The sequence below is a fragment of the Opisthocomus hoazin genome, chromosome 7 (assembly GCF_030867145.1).
Source record: "Opisthocomus hoazin isolate bOpiHoa1 chromosome 7, bOpiHoa1.hap1, whole genome shotgun sequence".
NCBI classification, from domain to species: domain Eukaryota; kingdom Metazoa; phylum Chordata; class Aves; order Opisthocomiformes; family Opisthocomidae; genus Opisthocomus; species Opisthocomus hoazin.
This window is the reverse complement of record NC_134420.1, coordinates 75,458,875-75,482,863: the sequence shown is the minus strand read 5'-3', so window position 1 is coordinate 75,482,863 and position 23,989 is coordinate 75,458,875. Positions and strand designations below refer to the sequence as shown.

The 23,989-nt window shown below is 53.0% G+C and overlaps 2 long non-coding RNA genes across 2 annotated transcripts; both read right to left on the bottom strand.

The window, feature by feature from the left end:
* Positions 1 to 9,302: 9,302 nt before the first annotated feature.
* LOC142361932 (uncharacterized) lies at positions 9,303 to 14,534 on the bottom strand. Its single transcript, XR_012764531.1, has 3 exons — positions 14,194 to 14,534; positions 13,998 to 14,107; positions 9,303 to 10,048 (listed from the first exon to the last, which is right to left on the bottom strand). It is a non-coding gene; the product is annotated as an uncharacterized LOC142361932 (long non-coding RNA).
* Positions 14,535 to 18,653: 4,119 nt separating this feature from the next.
* On the bottom strand, positions 18,654 to 22,928 carry LOC142362075 (uncharacterized). Its single transcript, XR_012764631.1, has 2 exons — positions 22,738 to 22,928; positions 18,654 to 22,593 (listed from the first exon to the last, which is right to left on the bottom strand). It is a non-coding gene; the product is annotated as an uncharacterized LOC142362075 (long non-coding RNA).
* Positions 22,929 to 23,989: the final 1,061 nt, after the last annotated feature.

Genomic DNA, 23,989 nt, shown 5'->3' with positions numbered 1-23,989 from the left:
GGCAGGAGACACACAGATCAGGCCAAAGAGGTGGAGAAAGTAAAATCAGTGATGGGCTAGAAAAAAGGCCAAGGAGCAGGACAGAGGAGAATAACGGGACAGCAAGCTGGACTCGGGCATATGGCGAGAAACAAAGGGACAGGCAGCAGTAGGGAGATACACAGACAAAGAGTTACGGGGAGGATGGAGGACAGAGAGAAGAAGAGAAAAGGGACAGGGAGGGGGCACAGATGGAGAAAGAAACACTGCCCAGAGAGAGAGGAACAAAGCGACAGGACAGAGGCAGAGAGGTAGAGAAAGGAAGAAAAAAGTAGCGACGAGTAGGAGGCCAGAGGGACAAGGAAAAGACAGGAGGAAGGACAGAGTGACAGAGAAAACAGGTGAGGGACAGGACGCCAGAAAGAAAGGTACTGTGAAAGAGAGAGCACGACAGGGAGCAGGACGCTGGGACAGACAGCAAACGAGAGCAACAGAGAGAACGGCAGCGAGGCGGAGCACGAGAGAAAACAGGGACTGAGAGCAAGACCGAGGGGCGAAGCAACAAATAATGGGGCTGGGGAGCAGGACAGCAGAAAAGAGACACAGAGAAGGGGGACACATAACACAACTCCAAATTGAGAAGGAGAAGAAGAGCACAGAGGGTCACAGACAAAAAGAGAGGGACGGCAGAAAGAGAAGAACAAGACGAGGGAGAAGGACTGAGGAGCAGAGAGAAAAAGGGTACAGGGAAAAGGACAGAGATGCAGAAAACAAGGAAAGACTGGAGCCAGAGCACAGGGCAAAACTGACAAGGACAGGGAGCGGGACAAAGGGACGGAGGAGGAAAAAACAGCGATGGGCCGCAGCACAGAGGAAGAGAGAGAAAAAGAGCAAGAAGAGCAAGGGAAGAAGAATGACAGAAGGGTGTTGACAGGGACACGTACAAAGGGGGCTCGGGGGACACACACATCGGAAGGGTAGAAAGGAAAGGGAGGGATGGGGAGCAAGACAGCGTGATAGAGCGAGACGGAGGAAGTGGAGTGCAAGGACACAGAAAAGCAGAGGTACTGGGAAGAGGAAAGAACGTCAGGGAGAGAAAGGCAAGGGTGGGGAGCAGGAGAGAGAGAGGTAGAGAATGAAAAAACAGCCATGGTCAGAAGAATAGAAATGCAGAGAATAAAAAATTACTTCCAGGCAGCAGGACAGAGGGACAGAGCAAGAGGAAAAAAAAAAAAAACAACAGGGAGAAGGATGGGTAACACACAGCAGGACACTGCGAGAGTGAGAGGACAGAATACACAGAGCAAGGCAGAGGAATGAAGCGAGGAAAAAAAAAAAAAAAACAACCCAGCAAACAGAAAGGGAACTGGACAGAACTAGGCAGCAGGGCAGAGAGACGGAGAAAGAAAAAACAGGGACAGAGGGATAGAGAGGCAAAGAGAGGGATGGGGACCAGGACGGTGGGATACAAACAGGGAGTAGGACGCGAGATGGCAGAGAGAATGAGGTCCAGGGAAGCGGAAAGAATGACAGAGAGAAAAAGGAGGGAGGGACGGGGAGCAGGGCAGAGAAACGGAGAGAGAAAATAAGCGATGGGGAGCAGGGCAGAGCACTAGGAAGAGGAAAATAAGACAAGGGAGAAGACCGAGGAGCTCAGAGAGAAAGAAAGGTCGAAAGAAAACGCCAGAGAGGTAGAGAAATCAAGAAAAACAGGGACGAGGAGCCTTGCAGAGACGGAGCAAGAAAGCGTAGGGCCGGTGAGCGCGAAAGAGGGAGAGAGAGATGGGGGCAGGGGGAGGAGATGAAGAAGAAAGGAGAGACAAAGACGGCAACAAAGCACACGACACAGAGACAAAGAAAGGGTCAGATCTAGACAAAGAGACCCAGAAGGGGTGGGGTGGTGGTGGGGTGCCGGGGAGGGAACCCCAAAACAAACCAGCAAGGAGCTAGAGGACAGAGAGACAGAAGAAGAGAAGAAAGGACAAGGAAGCAGGACAGAGGAGGAGAGAAAGGCAAAAAGGGAGAGCCGGCTGGACAGCGAGGTCTAGCAAGAAACAACCAGACAGGCAGCAGGACAGAGAAACAGAAAAACCGGGGCACAGGAACCAGGACAGAGGGACGGCGAGAGGAAACAAGGGCCAGGGAGCAGGACAGCGGTGGAGAAAGAAGCACTGCGGCAGCAGGGTAGAAAGAGAAGGAAGAAAGGCCAGAAGAAGGATGGGGAATGATAGAGAAGGGAAAGCGAAGGACAAGGAGCAGGACAGATTGTCAGAGAAAGGGAGTGGGACAAGGTGATACTGAGAGAGAAAAAGGGGACAGGGAGGCAGGATAAAGAGAAAGACAGGCAAAAATAAGAGACAGGGGAGCAGGACAGAGACGGAGGGGGAAAAGCCTCAGTGGGCAGCAGGAGAGAGAGGCGGAAAAGGGAAAAAACAGCACCGGGCTGAGGGACAGTGAGGGAGGAATTAAAAAAACAGACACAGGGAGCAGGACAAAATGACAGAGAGAGAAAAGGGACAGAGAGCAGGACAGCATGGGGGGGAGGGGGGGGGAAGTAACCGTGACGGGCAGTGGGAGAGACGTATGGAGAAAGAAAAAAATACCGAGGAAGAGAGAAAGGAAAGAAGGGACAGCTATCTGCACAGGGGGATAGAGAAATAAAGGATGGGAGAGGGAATGGTGCAGAGAGAGAAAGGCAGAAAAAACAGCAAGAGGAAGCAGGGCACCAGGACAGCAAGAAGAGAAAGGAAAGGGACAGGAATCTGGACAGAGACGGGAAAAAAGCAGCGGGGACACACGAAAAGAGACAGAAAGAGAAGGGCATAAAAGGACAGATCAGGACAGCTGCAGGATGGAGACGCAGAACAAAACCTGGGAAGGTCAACCAGGGTCGGGGGGGAGCAGGTCAGAAAGCTGGAGAAAGGAACAACACTGCTGTGGAGCAGCAGAGGGGGATGGAGAAAGAGACAGAGGGTGGGGGAGCAGGGCAGAGAAACGGGAGAGAGAAAACAAGCGATGGGGAGCAGGGCAGAGCACTAGGAAGAGGAAAATAAGATAAGGGAGAAGACCGAGGAGCTCAGAGAGAAAGAAAGGTCGAAAGAAAACGCCAGAGAGGTAGAGAAATCACGAAAAACAGGGACGAGGAGCCTTGCAGAGACGGAGCAAGAAAGCGTAGGGCCGGTGAGCGAGAGATGGGGGCAGGGGGAGGAGATGAAGAAGAAAGGAGAGACAAAGATGGCAACGGAGCGCAGGACACACAGACAGAGAGAGAAAAAGGACAGCGAACAGGAAAAAAGGGACCGAGAAACAAAGAAAGGGTCAGATCTAGACAAAGAGACCAAGAAGGGGGCGGGGGTGCAGGAAAACCCCAAAACAAACCAGCAAGGGGCTAGAGAACAGAGAGAGAGAGAAAGACAAGAAAGGGCCATGAAGCAGGACAGAGAAGGAGAGAAAGGCAAAAAAGGGAGAGCCGGCTGAACAGGGACGTATAGCAAGAAACGACCGGACAGGCAGCAGGACAGAGAAATAGAGACAGGGAGCCAGCTAGAGAAATTCTGGAGGGAGAAAAAGAGGGAGAGGGAGCAGGACACAAACACAGACAGAAGGCGGGAGGTACAGGGAAAGGAAAAGAAAAAAAAAAAAAAAATCACAGCAGCGTGGGAGAGAGAGGGATCCAGGGGACAGCTCGGGACGCAGAAGAGGGGCGACAGGGCCCCGAGGGCCTGGCACTCACCGCAGCTCTCGCTCTCGGCGCTGCCGGGAGACTCTGCCGCTTCAGACGCTTCTCTCCCCTGCTCTCCTCCCTTCCTCTTCCGTAACTCCGGTCGCTTGGCTGTCCTCTACCTAAGAGAAAACACGCATGTCTCGCAGCTCTGACGAGACGAGGTTCCCTAGGCACGTAACCTCGCTCGCGCGCTCCACAACCGTACCATGCTGCTGCTGGTGACACATACAGACCCTGCGGGGCACACTGGCGGCCTGGCCTGCTGCGGCCTACCAAGAGGGAGCCTTCCTCACCCGCAGAGGCAGGCTCTCTCCTGCCTGCAGCGCCAGGCAGCTGCCAGCCTGGTGGCCTTCCATTTCTTCTTCAGCCTTCTCGGGACTCTCCAGCTTCAGCCACGCCAGCTCCTGTCCGCAGCCACTCAGCGCTCCGCCTCTCCCTTTTCGCCACCAGGAGAGCGAGGCCCGGCACACGCAGCCCACACAAGCCTGGAGCGGGCGCAGCCAACGGCATCCCCAGGGCAGGAACGGACAAACTCGTCCTCAGCGCGGCCCCTGCCACAGAGAAAGAAGCAGCGGCGACCGCGTTAAGGGAGACTGAGGCACGCTCGAGGGCCAGCGTGCCGCCCGCACCACGGGCCTTGGGAGAGGCCGGGGGCTCCGGGACAGGCTTCAGGGGACGTGCTGGAGCTGGCGGCGGCTGCGCGGGGCGAGCGGGGCCGGGGGAGCGCTGGCGAGCTGCGGGGGGTGCCCGCCTCCTTCCCCTCTTCCCTTCCATCACCTCCCGCCTCTGGCCCCGGGGCTGCCCGCACCCGCCTCGCCTCCAGCGCACCAGCAGCCCGCCGCAGCGGGCGGCTCGAAGCTTCCCGTCCCACCACCCTCGGGCAGCCACCACGCACCCCCGCACCCGCCGGAGGGGAGCCCGCGCCTCACCGCTGGCCTCTCTGCTCCCCCGCCGCCCCAGCACCCGCCACCCGGCCGCCGCCATGCCGCTCAGCCGCACCGCGCATGCGCCACGCGCCGACGGCGCGCCGGAGGGGCCAGTCCCTGCGCGGAGCGCCGGGCTGCAGTACCGCATTGCGGCCAGAGGGCGGCGACAGCGGGTACGGCGCGGCGCCGCCGCCCGGCTGCGGCTCCGGCTCCGGCTCCGGCTCCGGGCAGCCCGCGCCGCCGCCACCGGGCGGCACCGCCGCACGGCTCCGGGCAGCGCCCTGCCGCGCGCCTCCCCCTCCGGGCAGCCCCCGACTCGCGGCTCCGACACGGCGCCGCACCCCCGCCGCTCCTTGCCCCCGAAACGGACCCCGCCCTCCCGGGGGCTTTTCCCCGGGACCCGCCGCCCCATCCACCCTTTCCCACACCCCGCGCTCACCTTCTCCCTCGCTGCAGCCGCAACCCGGCTACGGCTCCGCTCCTCCCTCGGCTCGCACCGGCCCCTCCACAGCCACCCGGGCCACGGCAGCACCGGGCCCTCCACCGGCAGAGGGAGGGGCCGTCGCCATGAGCCCCGCTGCCCGCACCTGGGGCTCCTCCTGCCCCGGCCCACGGCTTGGAGCCCACGATGCCGTCATTGGGCAAACACAAAGACTCTCTGAAGCCGTTTGGGCATTTCAGCAAGCAGGCAGGCGTTCTTTATTGCAGCGCCGGACACACGGGGCACGGCTCCTCTCAGCGCGCACAGCACCTGCGCCACTCGAGCGGCAGTACCGAACTTTGCTCAGCGGGTGGCAGCAGCGAGCGCTTGACACGGCGCACCGCGCATTGGCGCCTCCCGAGCCGCAGTACCGCACTTTGCTCACCGGGTGGCAGCAGCGAGCGCTTGACACGGCGGACCGCGCATTGGCGCCACCCGAGCCGCAGTACCGCACTTTGCTCACCGGGTGGCAGCAGCGAGCCCCGCGGCACGCGCTCTCCAGGCGCGGCCGCACCGCTTTCCGGGGACCGGGCGCAGCGGGAAGGCTGCAGAAACACACGGAACCGGCCACAGAACTACCCTTCGTCCCGCGCAGCGGGGGCTGTGGCGGGACCAAGGACGACGCTTCGCCGCACGTGCCCGAGAGCACTGCGGCTGCCCGCCAGCCGGGTCCCTGAAAACGACACCTCCCGGCATGCCCTGGCCAGCGCGGCTCGGACGCCCGGCAGCCCGAAGACTACACCTCCCGGCATGCCCCGGGGAGCAGCGCGGCCGACCGCGCGCGCCGCGCCCCAGCACTACAGTTCCCAGCACGCCGCGGGAGCTGCGGGCCTCGGCTTGCGGGGTCACCGTGCCCGAAACGGAGCCGGACCCCCGCCGCTCCTCGCCTCCCACACGGACCCCGCTCGGCAGATACCCCCGCCCGCCTCCCGGGGGCTTTCCCCGGGACCCGCCGCTCCATCGGCCGCCCCGCCCACCCCACGCTCACCTTCTCCTTCGCTGCAGCCGCAGCCCGGCCACGGCTCCGCTCCTCCCTCGGCTCGCACCGGCCCCTCCACGGCCACCCGGGCCACGGCAGCACCGGGCCCTCCACCGGCAGAGGGAGGGGCCGTCGCCGTCAGCCCCGCTGCCCGCACCCGGGGCTCCCCCGGCCCCGGCCCACGGCTGGAGCCCGGCAGGAACAGGGGGCCGTCGCCCCAGCCCCACAGCCCGTCCCCTCCACCCCTGGGCTCTGGTGCAGCCCCTCGTCCCGTGCAAACCAAGCACAAACGCAGCCGCGAGGGCAAAAGGGACCGCAGGTCTTTATTCAGTCACGCACCCAGCCAGTCCCGGGAGCCGCTCTGCGCCGGGGCTCGGGGCCCCCGACGCTCCCTCTGCCCCTCCGACACCTCGGCACTCCTTCCCGCAGCTGCGCCCGTTGCTCCAGCGGGGAACAGTCGGTCAGTCGGCTCCCGGAGCGACGCGCTGCTCGGCAGAGGCTGCCAAAAATGAGGAGCAGGGTGCAGGCCACTACAAGAGAGGAGAAAAGTGACAGATGGCTGGACAGCGGCGGTGTAACGAGAAAGCACGAAGCAGGGAAAGGGACAGCGAGGACCCGGACTGAGACAGACGGGGAAAGACAAAAAAAAAAGCTACAAAAACAGGGCAGAGAGGGTGGAATGAGACAACATGGACGGGGAGCCGGGACCGCAAACGACGGAGGGAAGGGGCGAGAGCGGGTAGGACAGCACGAAACAAACCACATAGCTACACGCTACAGGGAAAAGAGGGAAGACTTAAGAAGTAGGGAGCGGGAGCTGAACAAAAGAGAGCCAGAGAGCAAAAAGCCCAAGAGCAATGTGTACAGAAAGAAAGGGGGGGATTCTAAAACAGGGTCATGAGGGAGACAGACACAAGTAAGAAGGACAAAGGACAAAAGCAACAGGCTGCGAGGTGGAGAGGGAAGAAATCGATGAATAAGGACAGAGCGCTGGCCAGAGAGAGACCGAGAAAGGCAAAAGATGGCACGGGTGACAGGGCAGAGAGGGAAGAATTTAAAAACCAGGCACAGGGAGTCGGACAGAGGGAAAGGCAGAAATAAAAGGAGAAGAAGTGACGGGGCACGGGGCAGAGAGGGAGGAATGGATAAAGAGCAACAGGGGACCGGACAGAGCACAGTGGAGAATGGAAAAAAAGCAAAAAGCACGCTCCAGGGAAGACGGAGGGATTGAAGAACAGCGACCAGGAGCTGGACAGCGAGACACAGAGGAAGACCAAAAAACCAACGAAACAAAACCAGTGATGGGCTACAAGATGGGCTGGGGGAAACCAAAAACAGCGCCAGGGAGCTGGACACAGAGAGATGGAGACAGACAGACCAATAGCGTGGGGCTACAGGGGGCAGAGGGACGAATTAAACACTGAGGACGGGGAGCCACACAGAGAGAGATGGGGATCGCAGAGAACAGTGGTGGGTGCAGGAAGAAGAGGCAGGAGTTAATAAATGGGGACAGGGAGCCTCACAGGGAGGGACCGAGAAAGGCAAACACAGCAGCAGGGCATAGGGCAGAGAGGAAGAACTAAAAAACGGGGGCAGTGAGACACACGTAGAGAGATGGAGAAAAGAAAAAAGCAATGGGTGATGTGGCAGAGAGGGAGGACTTAAAAAACAGGCACGGCAAGCAAGAAAGACTGAAGGGGGGGGTGGGGGGCAGGGCTGAATCCAACAGGCAACAGGACGGAGAGGGAGGACTTAGAAGTGAGGGACGAGGAGCTGGGAAGACAGAGAGGTGGAGAAAGAAAGAGAGTCACAACACGCTACAGTGCCAAGAAGGAAGAAGCTGAACAACAGGGACAGGGAGCCAGACAAAGAGAGCTAGAGAAAGAAAAAATACCGACGGGCTACAGGACAGAGAGGGAGGAATGAAACAATAGGGATCCGGAGCCGGGCAGTCAGAGCGGGAGGAAGAAAAAATAGCCAGGGGCAGTAAGGCAGAGAGAGAAGGCGGCAAAAACAGGGATCTGGACCAGAGAGATGACAAAAGACAAGGCTATAGGGAGGAGAGGGAGGAATGCAAAGACAGGGACGAGGCGCCAGATGCGGAGCAAGGCATACGGGAAGTACAGCGACAGCTAGAGAGCAGAGAGGGAGGAATTAAAACACAGGGATAGGGAGCCGGGGAGGGAGCTGGAAAAAGGGGCGGGGGAGGGGAGACGAGGAGGAATTAAAAAATTGGGATCCAGAGCCCGAGAAAGAAGTAAAATTGCCACAGGCTAAAGGGCCCAGAAGGAAGAAATTGAAACCCAGGGAGCAGAAGCCAGCCAGAGAGAGACGCAGAAAGGAAAAACCACGGTGGGCTCCCAGACGGAGAGGGAGGAATTTCAAAAAGGAAGGCAGCGGGAGCCATACACAGAAAGACAGAAAAAGGGAAGACAGCAACGGGCCACAGGGCAGCGAGGGAAGAATTGAAAAGCAGGGACAGGAAGCCGGACAGAGCGCAACGAGAAAGAAATGGCCGGGGGGGAGACACACCACCACCACCTGCGACAGGCTACAGGGCTAGCCCAAGCTGGCCAGTGGAAATACTCTGTACCACAGACGTCACGCGCAGCTTAGGAATGGGGGCTGGCTGCGGGGCAGGCATCGGCTGTTCTCGTTTCCGCGAGTTGGAACCCGCTCTCGTCCGGGAGGTCAAACTATTTTGGAATTTAGCGAAACTTGCGATTTCCGGGTTCCGCAATCGCTGCTCGGGGACTGCCTGTGCACCGGTCATCGGGTGGTGAGAGAAACTGTACTGCGTATAGTTTGGTTCGCATGTGCGTTGTTGCCATTACTGTTATTATCATCGTTATTAGCATTACCAGCAGTATTTCCTTTGTTGCCTTACTAAACTGTCTTTATCTCAAGCGACAAGTTTTACCTTTGGTCCATGTCTCCTCCGCGTCCCGCTGGGGAGGGAACGGGGCGGGGGTGGGGGCTGTGAGCGAGCGGCTCTCTAGTGCTTAGTTGCCGGCTGCCGGGTTAAACCACGACAGACAGAGAGGGAGGGATTAAAAAAAACAGGACTGGGAGCAATCTACAGAGAGACGTCCGGGAACGAAAGTGTAAACAGCACCGCGTACGTGGCAGAGAGGGAGGAACTCAACAAAAATAATAAGTAAAGACAGGGAGCCGGACAGAGGGACACAGAGACAGAGAAAACAGCAACGGGCTACAAGACAGAGAGGGAGGGATTAAAAAATCCTGGCAGGGAGCCGGACCGGGAGAGACGGCAAAAGAAACGAAATCGCACCGTGGCACAGGGCCGAGGAGGACAAAATTGAAAGACAGGGCCTGGGAACTGGAAAGAGAGAGCCAGAGAATGAAAGAACTCCTGACGGGCTCTAGGGCAGAGACAGGAGGAGTGAAAAAACAGGGGCGGGGAGACAGAGAGAGAGAAATAAGAGGGGGGGAAAGCAACAGGCCACAGGCTCCAGAGGGAGGAAGTGCGAAAGAGGGGCTGCGAGCCGCACAGGGAGAGGGTGGAGAAACAGACCTGCAGAAGTGACAGGCTACGGGGCAGAGAGGGAGGAACTTAAAAAAATCAGGACCTTGAGCCAGACCGAGAGAGACGGAGAAAATAAAAATGGCGACGGGTAACAGGGCAGAGGGGGAGGACCTAAAAGATGGGGACAGGGAGCTGGTCAGACAGAGATGGAGAAAGCAGGTACACGGGAGAAGGGAGGGGGTTGGGGGAGGCAGGGAGAAAAAAATAGAACAAAAATCACAGCAGTGTGGGAAAGAGAGGGATCCAGGGGAAAGCCTGGATGCAGAAGAGGGGCGACGGGGCCCCGAGGGCCCGGCACTCACCGCAGCTCTCGCTCTCGGCGCTGCCGGGAGACTCTGCCGCTTCAGACGCTTCTCTCTCCTGCTCTCCTGCACTCCTCTTCCGTACCTCCGGTCGCTTGGCTGTCCCCCACCTAAGAGAAAACGTCCATGTCTCGCAGCTCTTACGAGACGAGGCTCCCTAGGCACGTAGCCTCGCTTGCTCGCGCACTACGCGCAGGAACAGGACAGAGGGAAAGAGAGAGAGACAGAGAGAGAATGACGAGCGGGCAGCAGAACTGACGGATCGAGAGAGAAACTGAATCAGGGGAATAAAGAACGCTGGAGGGAGACACAAGTAGAGGGAACAAGCCAGATGGACGGGGGCAGGAGACACACAGATCAGGCCAAAGAGGTGGAGAAAGTAAAATCAGTGATGGGCTAGAAAAAAGGCCAAGGAGCAGGACAGAGGAGAATAACGGGACAGCAAGCTGGACATGGGCATATGGCGAGAAACAAAGGGACAGGCAGCAGTAGGGAGATACACAGACAAAGAGTTACGGGGAGGATGGAGGACAGAGAGAATAAGAGAAAAGGGACAGGGAGGGGGCACAGATGGAGAAAGAAACACTGCCCAGAGAGAGAGGAAGAAAGCGACAGGACAGAGGCAGAGAGGTAGAGAAAGGAAGAAAAAAGTAGCGACGAGTAGGAGGCCAGAGGGACAAGGAAAAGACAGGAGGAAGGACAGAGTGACAGAGAAAACAGGTGAGGGACAGGACGCCAGAAAGAAAGGTACTGTGAAAGAGAGAGCACGACAGGGAGCAGGACGCTGGGACAGACAGCAAACGAGAGCAACAGAGAGAACGGCAGCGAGGCGGAGCACGAGAGAAAACAGGGACTGAGAGCAAGACCGAGGGGCGAAGCAACAAATAATGGGGCTGGGGAGCAGGACAGCAGAAAAGAGACACAGAGAAGGGGGACACATAACACAACTCCAAATTGAGAAGGAGAAGAAGAGCACAGAGGGTCACAGACAAAAAGAGAGGGACGGCAGAAAGAGAAGAACAAGACGAGGGAGAAGGACTGAGGAGCAGAGAGAAAAAGGGTACAGGGAAAAGGACAGAGATGCAGAAAACAAGGAAAGACTGGAGCCAGAGCACAGGGCAAAACTGACAAGGACAGGGAGCGGGACAAAGGGACGGAGGAGGAAAAAACAGCGATGGGCCGCAGCACAGAGGAAGAGAGAGAAAAAGAGCAAGAAGAGCAAGGGAAGAAGAATGACAGAAGGGTGTTGACAGGGACACGTACAAAGGGGGCTCGGGGGACACACACATCGGAAGGGTAGAAAGGAAAGGGAGGGATGGGGAGCAAGACAGCGTGATAGAGCGAGACGGAGGAAGTGGAGTGCAAGGACACAGAAAAGCAGAGGTACTGGGAAGAGGAAAGAACGTCAGGGAGAGAAAGGCAAGGGTGGGGAGCAGGAGAGAGAGAGGTAGAGAATGAAAAAACAGCCATGGTCAGAAGAATAGAAATGCAGAGAATAAAAAATTACTTCCAGGCAGCAGGACAGAGGGACAGAGCAAGAGGAAAAAAAAAAAAAACAACAGGGAGAAGGATGGGTAACACACAGCAGGACACTGCGAGAGTGAGAGGACAGAATACACAGAGCAAGGCAGAGGAATGAAGCGAGGAAAAAAAAAAAAAAACCAACCCAGCAAACAGAAAGGGAACTGGACAGAACTAGGCAGCAGGGCAGAGAGACGGAGAAAGAAAAAACAGGGACAGAGGGATAGAGAGGCAAAGAGAGGGATGGGGACCAGGATGGTGGGATACAAACAGGGAGTAGGACGCGAGATGGCAGAGAGAATGAGGTCCAGGGAAGCGGAAAGAATGACAGAGAGAAAAAGGAGGGAGGGACGGGGAGCAGGGCAGAGAAACGGAGAGAGAAAATAAGCGATGGGGAGCAGGGCGGAGCACTAGGAAGAGGAAAATAAGACAAGGGAGAAGACCGAGGAGCTCAGAGAGAAAGAAAGGTCGAAAGAAAACGCCAGAGAGGTAGAGAAATCAAGAAAAACAGGGACGAGGAGCCTTGCAGAGACGGAGCAAGAAAGCGTAGGGCCGGTGAGCGCGAAAGAGGGAGAGAGAGATGGGGGCAGGGGGAGGAGATGAAGAAGAAAGGAGAGACAAAGACGGCAACAAAGCACACGACACAGAGACAAAGAAAGGGTCAGATCTAGACAAAGAGACCCAGAAGGGGTGGGGTGGTGGTGGGGTGCCGGGGAGGGAACCCCAAAACAAACCAGCAAGGAGCTAGAGGACAGAGAGACAGAAGAAGAGAAGAAAGGACAAGGAAGCAGGACAGAGGAGGAGAGAAAGGCAAAAAGGGAGAGCCGGCTGGACAGCGAGGTCTAGCAAGAAACAACCAGACAGGCAGCAGGACAGAGAAACAGAAAAACCGGGGCACAGGAACCAGGACAGAGGGACGGCGAGAGGAAACAAGGGCCAGGGAGCAGGACGGCGGTGGAGAAAGAAGCACTGCGGCAGCAGGGTAGAAAGAGAAGGAAGAAAGGCCAGAAGAAGGATGGGGAATGATAGAGAAGGGAAAGCGAAGGACAAGGAGCAGGACAGATTGTCAGAGAAAGGGAGTGGGACAAGGTGATACTGAGAGAGAAAAAGGGGACAGGGAGGCAGGATAAAGAGAAAGACAGGCAAAAATAAGAGACAGGGGAGCAGGACAGAGACGGAGGGGGAAAAGCCTCAGTGGGCAGCAGGAGAGAGAGGCGGAAAAGGGAAAAAACAGCACCGGGCTGAGGGACAGTGAGGGAGGAATTAAAAAAACAGACACAGGGAGCAGGACAAAATGACAGAGAGAGAAAAGGGACAGAGAGCAGGACAGCATGGGGGGGAGGGGGGGGGAAGTAACCGTGACGGGCAGTGGGAGAGACGTATGGAGAAAGAAAAAAATACCGAGGAAGAGAGAAAGGAAAGAAGTGACAGCTATCTGCACAGGGGGATAGAGAAATAAAGGATGGGAGAGGGAATGGTGCAGAGAGAGAAAGGCAGAAAAAACAGCAAGAGGAAGCAGGGCACCAGGACAGCAAGAAGAGAAAGGAAAGGGACAGGAATCTGGACAGAGACGGGAAAAAAGCAGCGGGGACACACGAAAAGAGACAGAAAGAGAAGGGCATAAAAGGACAGATCAGGACAGCTGCAGGATGGAGACGCAGAACAAAACCTGGGAAGGTCAACCAGGGTCGGGGGGGAGCAGGTCAGAAAGCTGGAGAAAGGAACAACACTGCTGTGGAGCAGCAGAGGGGGATGGAGAAAGAGACAGAGGGTGGGGGAGCAGGGCAGAGAAACGGGAGAGAGAAAACAAGCGATGGGGAGCAGGGCAGAGCACTAGGAAGAGGAAAATAAGATAAGGGAGAAGACCGAGGAGCTCAGAGAGAAAGAAAGGTCGAAAGAAAACGCCAGAGAGGTAGAGAAATCACGAAAAACAGGGACGAGGAGCCTTGCAGAGACGGAGCACGAAAGCGTAGGGCCGGTGAGCGAGAGATGGGGGCAGGGGGAGGAGATGAAGAAGAAAGGAGAGACAAAGATGGCAACGGAGCGCAGGACACACAGACAGAGAGAGAAAAAGGACAGCGAACAGGAAAAAAGGGACCGAGAAACAAAGAAAGGGTCAGATCTAGACAAAGAGACCAAGAAGGGGGCGGGGGTGCAGGAAAACCCCAAAACAAACCAGCAAGGGGCTAGAGAACAGAGAGAGAGAGAGAAAGACAAGAAAGGGCCATGAAGCAGGACAGAGAAGGAGAGAAAGGCAAAAAAGGGAGAGCCGGCTGAACAGGGACGTATAGCAAGAAACGACCGGACAGGCAGCAGGACAGAGAAATAGAGACAGGGAGCCAGCTAGAGAAATTCTGGAGGGAGAAAAAGAGGGAGAGGGAGCAGGACACAAACACAGACAGAAGGCGGGAGGTACAGGGAAAGGAAAAGAAAAAGAAAAAAAAAAAAAAATCACAGCAGCGTGGGAGAGAGAGGGATCCAGGGGACAGCTCGGGACGCAGAAGAGGGGCGACAGGGCCCCGAGGGCCTGGCACTCACCGCAGCTCTCGCTCTCGGCGCTGCCGGGAGACTCTGCCGCTTCAGACGCTTCTCTCCCCTGCTCTCCTCCCTTCCTCTTCCGTAACTCCGGTCGCTTGGCTGTCCTCTACCTAAGAGAAAACACGCATGTCTCGCAGCTCTGACGAGACGAGGTTCCCTAGGCACGTAACCTCGCTCGCGCGCTCCACAACCGTACCATGCTGCTGCTGGTGACACATACAGACCCTGCGGGGCACGCTGGCGGCCTGGCCTGCTGCGGGCTACCAAGAGGGAGCCTTCCTCACCCGCAGAGGCAGGCTCTCTCCTGCCTGCAGCGCCAGGCAGCTGCCAGCCTGGTGGCCTTCCATTTCTTCTTCAGCCTTCTCGGGACTCTCCAGCTTCAGCCACGCCAGCTCCTGTCCGCAGCCACTCAGCGCTCCGCCTCTCCCTTTTCGCCACCAGGAGAGCGAGGCCCGGCACACGCAGCCCACACAAGCCTGGAGCGGGCGCAGCCAACGGCATCCCCAGGGCAGGAACGGACAAACTCGTCCTCAGCGCGGCCCCTGCCACAGAGAAAGAAGCAGCGGCGACCGCGTTAAGGGAGACTGAGGCACGCTCGAGGGCCAGCGTGCCGCCCGCACCACGGGCCTTGGGGGAGGCCGGGGGCTCCGGGACAGGCTTCAGGGGACGTGCTGGAGCTGGCGGCGGCTGCGCGGGGCGAGCGGGGCCGGGGGAGCGCTGGCGAGCTGCGGGGGGTGCCCGCCTCCTTCCCCTCTTCCCTTCCATCACCTCCCGCTTCTGGCCCCGGGGCTGCCCGCACCCGCCTCGCCTCCAGCGCACCAGCAGCCCGCCGCAGCGGGCGGCTCGAAGCTTCCCGTCCCACCACCCTTGGGCAGCCACCACGCAGCCCCGCACCCGCCGGAGGGGAGCCCGCGCCTCACCGCTGGCCTCTCTGCTCCCCCGCCGCCCCAGCACCCGCCGCCCGGCCGCCGCCATGCCGCTCAGCCGCACCGCGCATGCGCCACGCGCCGACGGCGCGCCGGAGGGGCCAGTCCCTGCGCGGAGCGCCGGGCTGCAGTACCGCATTGCGGCCAGAGGGCGGCTCCGGCCCTGCTGCGGTTCCGCGAGGTGCCGGCGCGGTGGGCGGCAGCGCGCGCGGCGGCAGCGCAAAACGCGTTGATCTGCGTCGCGTGCCACAAATTAAAAAGTAGCGACGGTGAGCGAAAACGGAGAGAAGAAGAAAATCTAAAAAAGCATCGACACTAAGGAAAAACGAGAAGAAAAAAATTCTAAAATAAAGGCGGCAAACGAGAAGCAAGTAGAAAATTTAAAAGCCATGGAGATTAGGGAAATAAAGGGAAAATATAGAAAACAGGGACAGCAAACTAAACAGAGACATAGAGAATCTGAAAAGCGAAGGAACTAAGGAAAGAGAAGAAATAAATCCAGCGAATGGCATAACAGTAGAAAATTTTAAAAACAACGGGGATTAGGGAAATAAAGGCAAAACATTTAAAAATAGGGACTGTGAATTAAAATAGAGACGCTGAAAGAAAATTTAAAAGATGATGGTGCTAAGAGAAGAAAAAAATTAACAAACACAGCAAACATGATCAAAGTAGAAAGAGGGAACTTGTAAAAAGCAACAGCAAGTAGGGACATAAAAAAATCTAAAAATAGGGACAGTGAACTTAATAATGACTTTAAATCCAAGAGGGTACATGACCAACAAAGAACAATTTAAAATAGGGATTACCAGCTTCATAAAAGTAGACACAAAAAAGGAATTTTGAAAGTGATGGGTAAGGGACAGACAGGAAAAAAAAAATCAAAAAATAAAGAAAGCAAACTGGATAAAAGGTGACATAGTGAGAAAATCTCAAAAGCAAAAGGATGAAGAACAGAGAGGGGAAAAAAATTAAAATAGGCTCAACAAAGTAAATAGATGAAGCAAAATTTAAAAAGTGATGAAGCAGAGGACAGGCAGGAAGAGATAAACCACACAGACAGGGAACTGGTTAAATGCAGACATAGGGAGACAATTTAGAAAGCGACGAAGTACTGGCCATAAGGGTAAGAAGTTAAACATCGGGAGAGGGAGCCTGACAGACAGCCCCGGGGAAAGGAAACGGGAGGAGCGACACAGTGCAGAGCAGAGGGGGTCACCAAGAACAAACGCAGGTCGCTGGGTAGAGGGAGACCTAGAACTGCAGTTTTCCCAAGGAAGGGCGAAGAAGGCTGTGTGGGAAGAATGAAATAGTAACGGGTGGGGAGCCAGAAAGACAGAGACATAGAAAAAAAACGTAGAAGGCGAAAAGAAACAGGGCAGTGTTGACAGAAGAGCAAAACACTTCAGGGAGCCAGAGAGCCTGAAAAGGAGATGGAGGCAGGGACAGGCAGAGAACTGGAGAAGCGCAACGGGGCTGGGCCCGGATGCACAACTTGCCATATCTCCTAGCACTGGCAGGAGACCTTCACTGCCCCGAGGCTTCTCTCCCTGCCTCTGCCACCTTCCTCTTCTGCTGTGCCGGCTGCCTGACCCTCAACCACCCAGGAGCAGGCGGTGGGTGCGTCGATGCTTCTCTCCCACGAGGCTTCTCAGATGCATGGCAGCTCACATGACGGAGGCACTGAGCTCCCGGAGCTGTGTGCTGGTGGTGCACTCTGTCAGGGATGGCTGGGAGCGATCCTTCCTCGCCACAGAATCACAGAATCACAGAATGGTAGGGGTTGGAAGGGACCTCTGTGGGTCATCTAGTCCAACCCTCCTGCCGAAGTAGGGTCAGGCACAGTAGCAGGCTGCACAGGACCGCATCCAGTTCTGGGCTCCCCAGCTCAAGAAAGATGAGGAACTACTGGAGAGAGTCCAGCGGAGGGCTACAAGGATGATGAGGGGACTGGAACATCTCTCCTGTGAGGAAAGGCTGACGGAGCTGGGCTTGCTCAGCCTGAGGAAGAGAAGGCTGAGAGGGGACCTTATAAATACCTATAAATATCTGAAGGGTGGGTGTCAGGAGGATGGGGCCAAGCTCTTTTCAGTGGTGCCCAGCGACAGGACAAGGGGCAACAGGCACAAACTGAAGCAGAGGAAGCTCCATCTGAACATGAGGAAGAACTTCTTCCCTGTGAGGGTGACGGAGCCCTGGAACAGGCTGCCCAGGGAGGCTGTGGAGTCTCCTTCTCTGGAGATATTCAAGACCCGCCTGGACAAGGTCCTGTGTGGCCTGCTCTAGGTGACCCTTCTTTAGCAGGGGTGTTGGACCAGATGACCCACAGAGGTCCCTTCCAACCCCTGTGGTTCTGTGATTCTGTGACAGGGGCAAGACTGCTCCAATGGATATCTGCTAATGAAACCTTCAGCTACCTGCTAATGAAACCTTCAGCTACCTGCTAATGAAACCTTCAGCAGACACATTAATGAAACTCGTGCTAAACAATAGCAACAGAGGTGTAAAAAAGTCATGATTTCAAAACAGCACATAGCTAGAACAGTTATTGACTCATTTGCACTGTGAGTTTTCAGTTTCTCAGACCATGTAACAAAAGATAAATTGGGAAATCTAACTTGAAACATTCTGTTATATCATTATTGTAATGATGCCGTGAAAAGCCGGAGTTGAAGCTCAATCATCAGGGGCCTATTAATCAGGTATTCTTTATTGCGGCGCCAGGCACACAGGGGATCTCTCCTCCAAACATGCGCGCCAAACACCCTGTCATTTCAGGTTAAATACAATCACAATATACATATTCATTATATTTCTGAGAAATGCTTGGCATATTCATGACTTTTCCAAGAACAAATTAACATATGTCAATATCTTTCACGCATGTCTGTTAGCATCCTCGGGTGGTCTTTGGGGGTCTCAAGATGAAGGCTTATACTCCTCGTCACAGTGTCCGGTGGTTGACCTTTGTTTCTGCGCAGGCTCAGTTCTAAGATTACGTATACCCTGTCCTTCCAGGTTGTTTTGCTCCGGTCTTGTTGCCCTCTTGGTGCCTCTTTCTCTCTGTAGCTTGGTACATCTGCCCTCCCAAGGCTGAGCTGTCTGGGCTAGAATTACTGAGGAGCCTCTCTATCTTAGAGCATTCCTGTCTTCTCAAAACAGCAAGTCGAGTTTGTCTAAGTAGTGTTATTGAGGGGCCTCTTTATCTTAAAGATTTCCTGTCTTCTCAAAACAGCCAGGATCTAGTTTAGTTTAATTACAATCACTCTGGTAAGTGGAAATTTTACATTTACAGGTATCAGGAAAGACAGGCATTTTACTGTTTAAATGAGATTATCTTAAGTAAAGTGAATACAAACATCATGGCTCAAAGTACCTAACTGAAAAAGCATGTATCAGACTCTAAATAGTGCAAGCTGTGTTGAATTAGTATGTAATATTGCAAGACCAAACAATTTTTCTACAATAATCTAACTTTATTTGGTAATTTTCATTAGCATATATGATTAATTTGCTTGTTTTGTGCAATTCATTTGCCTGTATTTCCTCATTGCTTGAAGCTGATTTTTCTTCCCCTCTTTTCATGTATCCCTATAAAATATTTCTCCTGAAAAGATTATTTTTAAAGAGGCCGCTTCTGGATTTAAAAAATGTGGGAAGGCAGAGTTTACATATGATTTACTTGCACTGGGTGAGGTAAAGGGGGTTGCTTTTTATTTTTCAGTGTTAGCTAAACCTAAAGTGTACAATTGAGTTGTAGAAACCACATTTTCAGATTACTATTAAAAAGTATTTCAGATAGCTTGTGTACTATCAGAACATGAGAATTTACAAACGCATTAGCATGAATGACAATTGGCAATTATTTTAACTGTCTTGTTTCACAAACATTATTTAGTTTCTTGATCAAGATATTTCTTTGAACAGAGCAGAGAAAGTCTGATTGTACAAAATGAAGCTTCTGGTGTTTTATGGACATAGTGAACATAGGACAGTGGTTGAGAACTTTCCAATTGCCTTGATTGATTTTGGTGCATTTCCCGTAAGATGATGCTATTTTTTATAAATGTTTTCTCTAAGGCTGCAGCGATGCTGGAGAACAAAGCTTCTGCAGTAATGGAGAACAATGCATCATGGGGTTGCACAAATTTTTCTGGTGACATCACACAAATGGTCAGCCTGCCATCAGAGAGATACCTTCAGCCTTCTCCAGTACTTTCACCTGGTGGGTATGCAACTTAAGGCAAAAATGTTTTTAACCCCTCAAGGTGCTGGGTAGATTTGCACAGCCAACAGCTAGCTGAGGTGACCTTTGGGGCTATGGACTAAGCCTGCAGTGAGCAGAGCGGTCAGCAGCCCAATGTCTGGTAATGTGCGCTGCCCTTCCTGTGTGAACTGCCATTGTACTGGGTTTGCGTGGCAAGGTTTTGGTAGCGGAGGGGCTACAGCAGAGGTTTCTGTGAGGAGCTTCCAGAAGCTTCCCCCTGTCTGATGGAGCCAATGCCAGCCAGCTCCAAGATGGACCTGCTGCTGGCCAAGGCCAAACCCCACAGCGACTCTGGTAGTGCCTCTGTAATAATGTGATAATGTGGAAAAAACCTCTGCGTAATGGCAATTTTTGCAGCAGGAAAGAGGAGTGAGACTGTGTGAGAGAAATAGCCCTGCAGACCCAATGGTCAGTGCAGAAGGAGGGGGAAGAGATGCTGCAGGCGCTGGAGCAGATGTTCCTCTGCAGCCATGGAGCAGGCTGTGGTGAGGCAGGCTGTCCCTGCAGCCATGGAGGTCCACAGTGGAGCAGATCTCCACCTGCACCTCGTGGATGACTCCATGATGGAGCAGGGGGATGCCCAAAGGAGGCTGTGACCCTGTGGAGAGCCCACGCCGGAGCAGGTTTGCTGGAAGGACTTGTGACCCTGCAGGGGACCCACGCTGGAACAGCCTGTTCCTGAGGGACTGCACCTGTGGGAAGGACCCACGCTGGGGCAGGGGCAGAGTGTGAGGAAGAAAGAGCGGCAGAGACAATGTGTGATGGATTGACAGCAGCCCCTGTTTCCTGTCCCCCTGCACCACTTGGGAGGAGAAGGCAGAGAATACAGAAGTAAAGTTAAGCCTGGGAAGAAGGGAGGGGTGGAGGGAAAGTGTTTTTAAGATTTGGTTTTATTTCTCATTACCCTGCTCTGATTTGATTGGCGATAAAGTAAAATAATTTCCCCAAGTTCAACCTGGTTTGCCCATGAAGATAGCTGGTGAGTGATGTCTTCTTGTCCTTATCTTGACCCACAAGCCTTTTGTCATATTTTTTCTCCCCTGTCCAGTTGAGGGGGGGTGTGATAAAGCGGCTTTTGTGGGCACTGGGTGTCCAGCCAGGCTAAACCATGACAGCCATGCAAACTGGAAAAGAGGAAAGTACCAAAGAAGAGATGTTTCTTTTTCGTATCTTTTTTCTCTTGACTGCTGTCATGCCTGCTTCCATAAATTGTACAAGACGTCCATGACTGGGCAGTCATGGAAACCAGCCAAACCCAGTCTCGCAACCTGAGTCACATTACCAGTGGCCTCTGAGCTGGTAGCAAGGCATTGTGGTTTGCACATGATGGTGAGTGCAGCCCCTTCTGCTGCTCAGGACTGGGATGCCTGGCATAGTGCAAGGTGCTGCATGCTGCCTGGGGGACACACTACTGGCATTGCTCAGAATGATGAGGCTGCAGTTACGGAAAGCAGAGCAGAGGAAGATGTGGATATGAGACACCCTGTTTGTTGTTGCACTGTATCCATGAGAGTCGATCCTTTTCTTGGTCCAGGCATGTGGTTGCAGCCTCTGACTGGGTATCTGCAGTTTTGTTCATCTCACAGAAGGTAGTGGGATGAACTGCTCCCAGTCAATACGACACATGAGACAGCATTATCCACCTACTTTTAGCCAGATGAGTTGTATGGACAGCCTCTGCTCAGCCTCCAGAATACCTTTTCATTAGGAATATCAGATGTGTGGCACAGCTGTTCAGTACATGCAGTGCTGCAAATGGTCTACCTGCAGGCAGGTGGGTAAGGAAAGGAACCACTTAAGTAGAGGCACTGACACCAGCAAGGCTTTTGGGCTGGCACTGACCCCCTCTTCACCGGTGCTGCTGTACAGGTACGGGGTGCTACCTCGTTTAGCATGTGCCCTGCCTCTGTGACTGCAGTCCTGGGCTCAGTTCTAGCATGTCTGTTACAACTCTCTGTGTTCAGCACAAAGAAAAAAAGCACAGAAAGATTTTACAAAGGTAAGCTCAGGTCGGGTGGGATGCTGCTGTCCCCTGTCTAAGAGCTGTCCCTGGGCAGAAAGGTTTAAAATCACTCTTTTTAAATGTCTGAAAGGTATGACTTAGAAATGAACAGGACACATTTTTCTGTCTGATGAGAAGGTATGTTAAACTTTGCAGAAAATGTGCATCCTTACAAACCTAAAACTTTTAAAAACCTAGGTGACTCAGAAGAAATTCTAATGTTTGATTGCCTTCTGTATCTGATTTCTGATCAGTCATAAAGTAGATTTAGTCAGAGGCTACTGATCATTTACAGATATTCCTACTATTCACTGTGAAAATGGCCGTGCAGCAAACCCGGGATCTCGAGTTAGTGCCATCTTGCCAGATCTACTGTACAGTTGCTTAGGTGGCTTGCTGTTAACTTGCCATCTACTTAAAATGTATTAATCCCTAAATACATAATTTGCATTTCACTACTCCTTTCAAAGTCTGTGTTCAACTCAATTTCTTTCAGTTGAAACCTAAAGGGAAGATCTGCTTCTCAGTTTGTGTAATTCTGTGTGTCTTTCAAGATTTTGTAAAAGTCAGCAGTAATAAATAATGAAATTACGCAATAGAAGTGTGCAGGCTGATCTCTAGACATTACTTCAAAGCCAAGCTATGTCACATTTTATGAGGCTGCTGTCAGAGTCTTTACATACTCCTAGGGTGCCTTTTTAATCTTAAGATCTTAATAAAGCACTCTGTAGACCTTTTTTCCTAGCTTGTATTTAAAGTAAAAAAATTGCCACATGCACTAACCCTAGTGCACGTCAGTGCACCCTCTCAGCAGTCAGGAATATGAAGAAAGAGGAGAGAGGTGTAATGCAACGTCCTTTTGTTTCAGTAGATCACTCAGTTCAGTAGTTGATCAAGACCTCTCTCTCCTCTCCCTGGAAAATTTTGTCCCAACATTTTAAAACAGACAATCTTACATGAGCAAAAGCAGATATTCTGGGCCTTAAATCATGTTTCTCAATTGACTTATGTAAAAATTTCCCATATAGTACCTGCTTCCTACCAAAGGAGGTCAGAATTGTAATTAGTCATATGAGAACGTTGCGAACTGTGTCACAGAGCCATCCTCATTAGGTTATTACAGTTGATGAATCTGAAATTGTCTTTTTTCTTACCATTCTGACCATAAATTTGTGTTTTCCTAATTTTTGAAAACTGAATGTTCTACTTCAACTCATGTTTAAGTTTCTTCTGAAGACTTTCCCACCCCTTCTTTCTTCTGTACTTGAAATCCTAATATATCTCTTGTACTTTTAAAGGAACTTGATGCTTTCTTGTCCAGGCTCTTTTCCAAACCTGGTCTTGCAATGACATCTGTTGTGGGGCTTAATTTGATGTAGTTAAATTGACTACACCAACAAGCTGAAAAACAAAACAATAAATCACTTCGGTCACCTGTTTCATATTGTTTACTTGCACAGTTTCTAAAAGATAGCTCTCTAATGAAATGTTCAGTCCTCAGCCTGGTTTCAATTAGCTATGCTTTTTCCTCTAGCATTTTCTCACCTTGTATGCAGGCAGTCCATGTACAAGCTCAAGACTCGTCTCAACAGGCAGTGTCTCTCCAGGTGCCCTACCCTGTCGTGGGGCTTGATACTCCAGCAGGACCCCCCATGAGACTGCTGAAGGTGTGCTCTGTCCCACCACCCAGGTCATTAATGAAGAGGGTTAACAGCGTTGGCCCCAGGGCCCTGAAGGTCACAGCTCACAAATAGTTGTCATTTGGACTTTGTTCTGCTAATCTTCTGCTTTCTAAAACCAGAGGTCAGCAAACTTTCCACACACGCTGCAGTCCACCCATCAAATCCATTTCTTGCCAGTTTGGCCACTCAGATTTTACGGGAGACTATGTCAAATGCCTTGCTAAAAATGAAAGCCAACAAAGTTCACTGCTCAACCCTTCTCCACAGAGCCAGTCATCTCAGCACAGAAGGCAATCGAATTGGTCATGCATGATTTGCCTTGGATAACCCATAAATCCTTGTTATTTACAAAGTATGATTCTCTATTTTGGACCAGTTTTCAGTCTACAGGCCTTACTAGAATAAAATCCAGATCTGTAGCAGCAAAAAGAAAAGACGGGAAATTTGAAATAAGTGGGACCTAGCTTACCAAGAAAACAAAGGTAATTAAAATGAGTTAATTAGATTTCTTATATCTTAATTTGTTATACAGTGATAACTCATGTCATGAGTTCTGAGCCTTGTTTAGAAGTGAATAATAAGGTTGTAGCCAAAAGAGAGGCATCCTAAGCTTCACAGGACAATCTGAAATGAAAAGGAAGGGATTAGAGAATTCTAGGGAGGCAAAAAATCCCCCCCCCCCCCCCCCCCCCGGGCTGTTATCATCTCTCTTGATTTAATTAGCAGGAAGATGTTACTCCTGAGAAACAGGTATTGTAGATAGGTCTGCTGAGTATAAGCCCCTGCCCATCAAAGATCCAGAAAGCATATGGTTGAACTGTATTTATATAATAAACAAGGAAAATTAGTTTATACAGTTTATTGAATCCATTATAAATATAACTGTATTATTATAATGATAATTACATTGTATTATATAACATACACATTGTTGACATGTATATTACGTATAATCTATATAAGTTATGTAGAATAATAATTTGTATAATAAAAACAAATTCCTTCATAAGTGAAATGCTCATGCCGTGACTGTCAGTATAGAAGTAAATCTGAATCATGTAGAACGTAAGTGGCCTCACCAAACAGTGTTTTAAATTTCTGTGGGTAGCAGATAG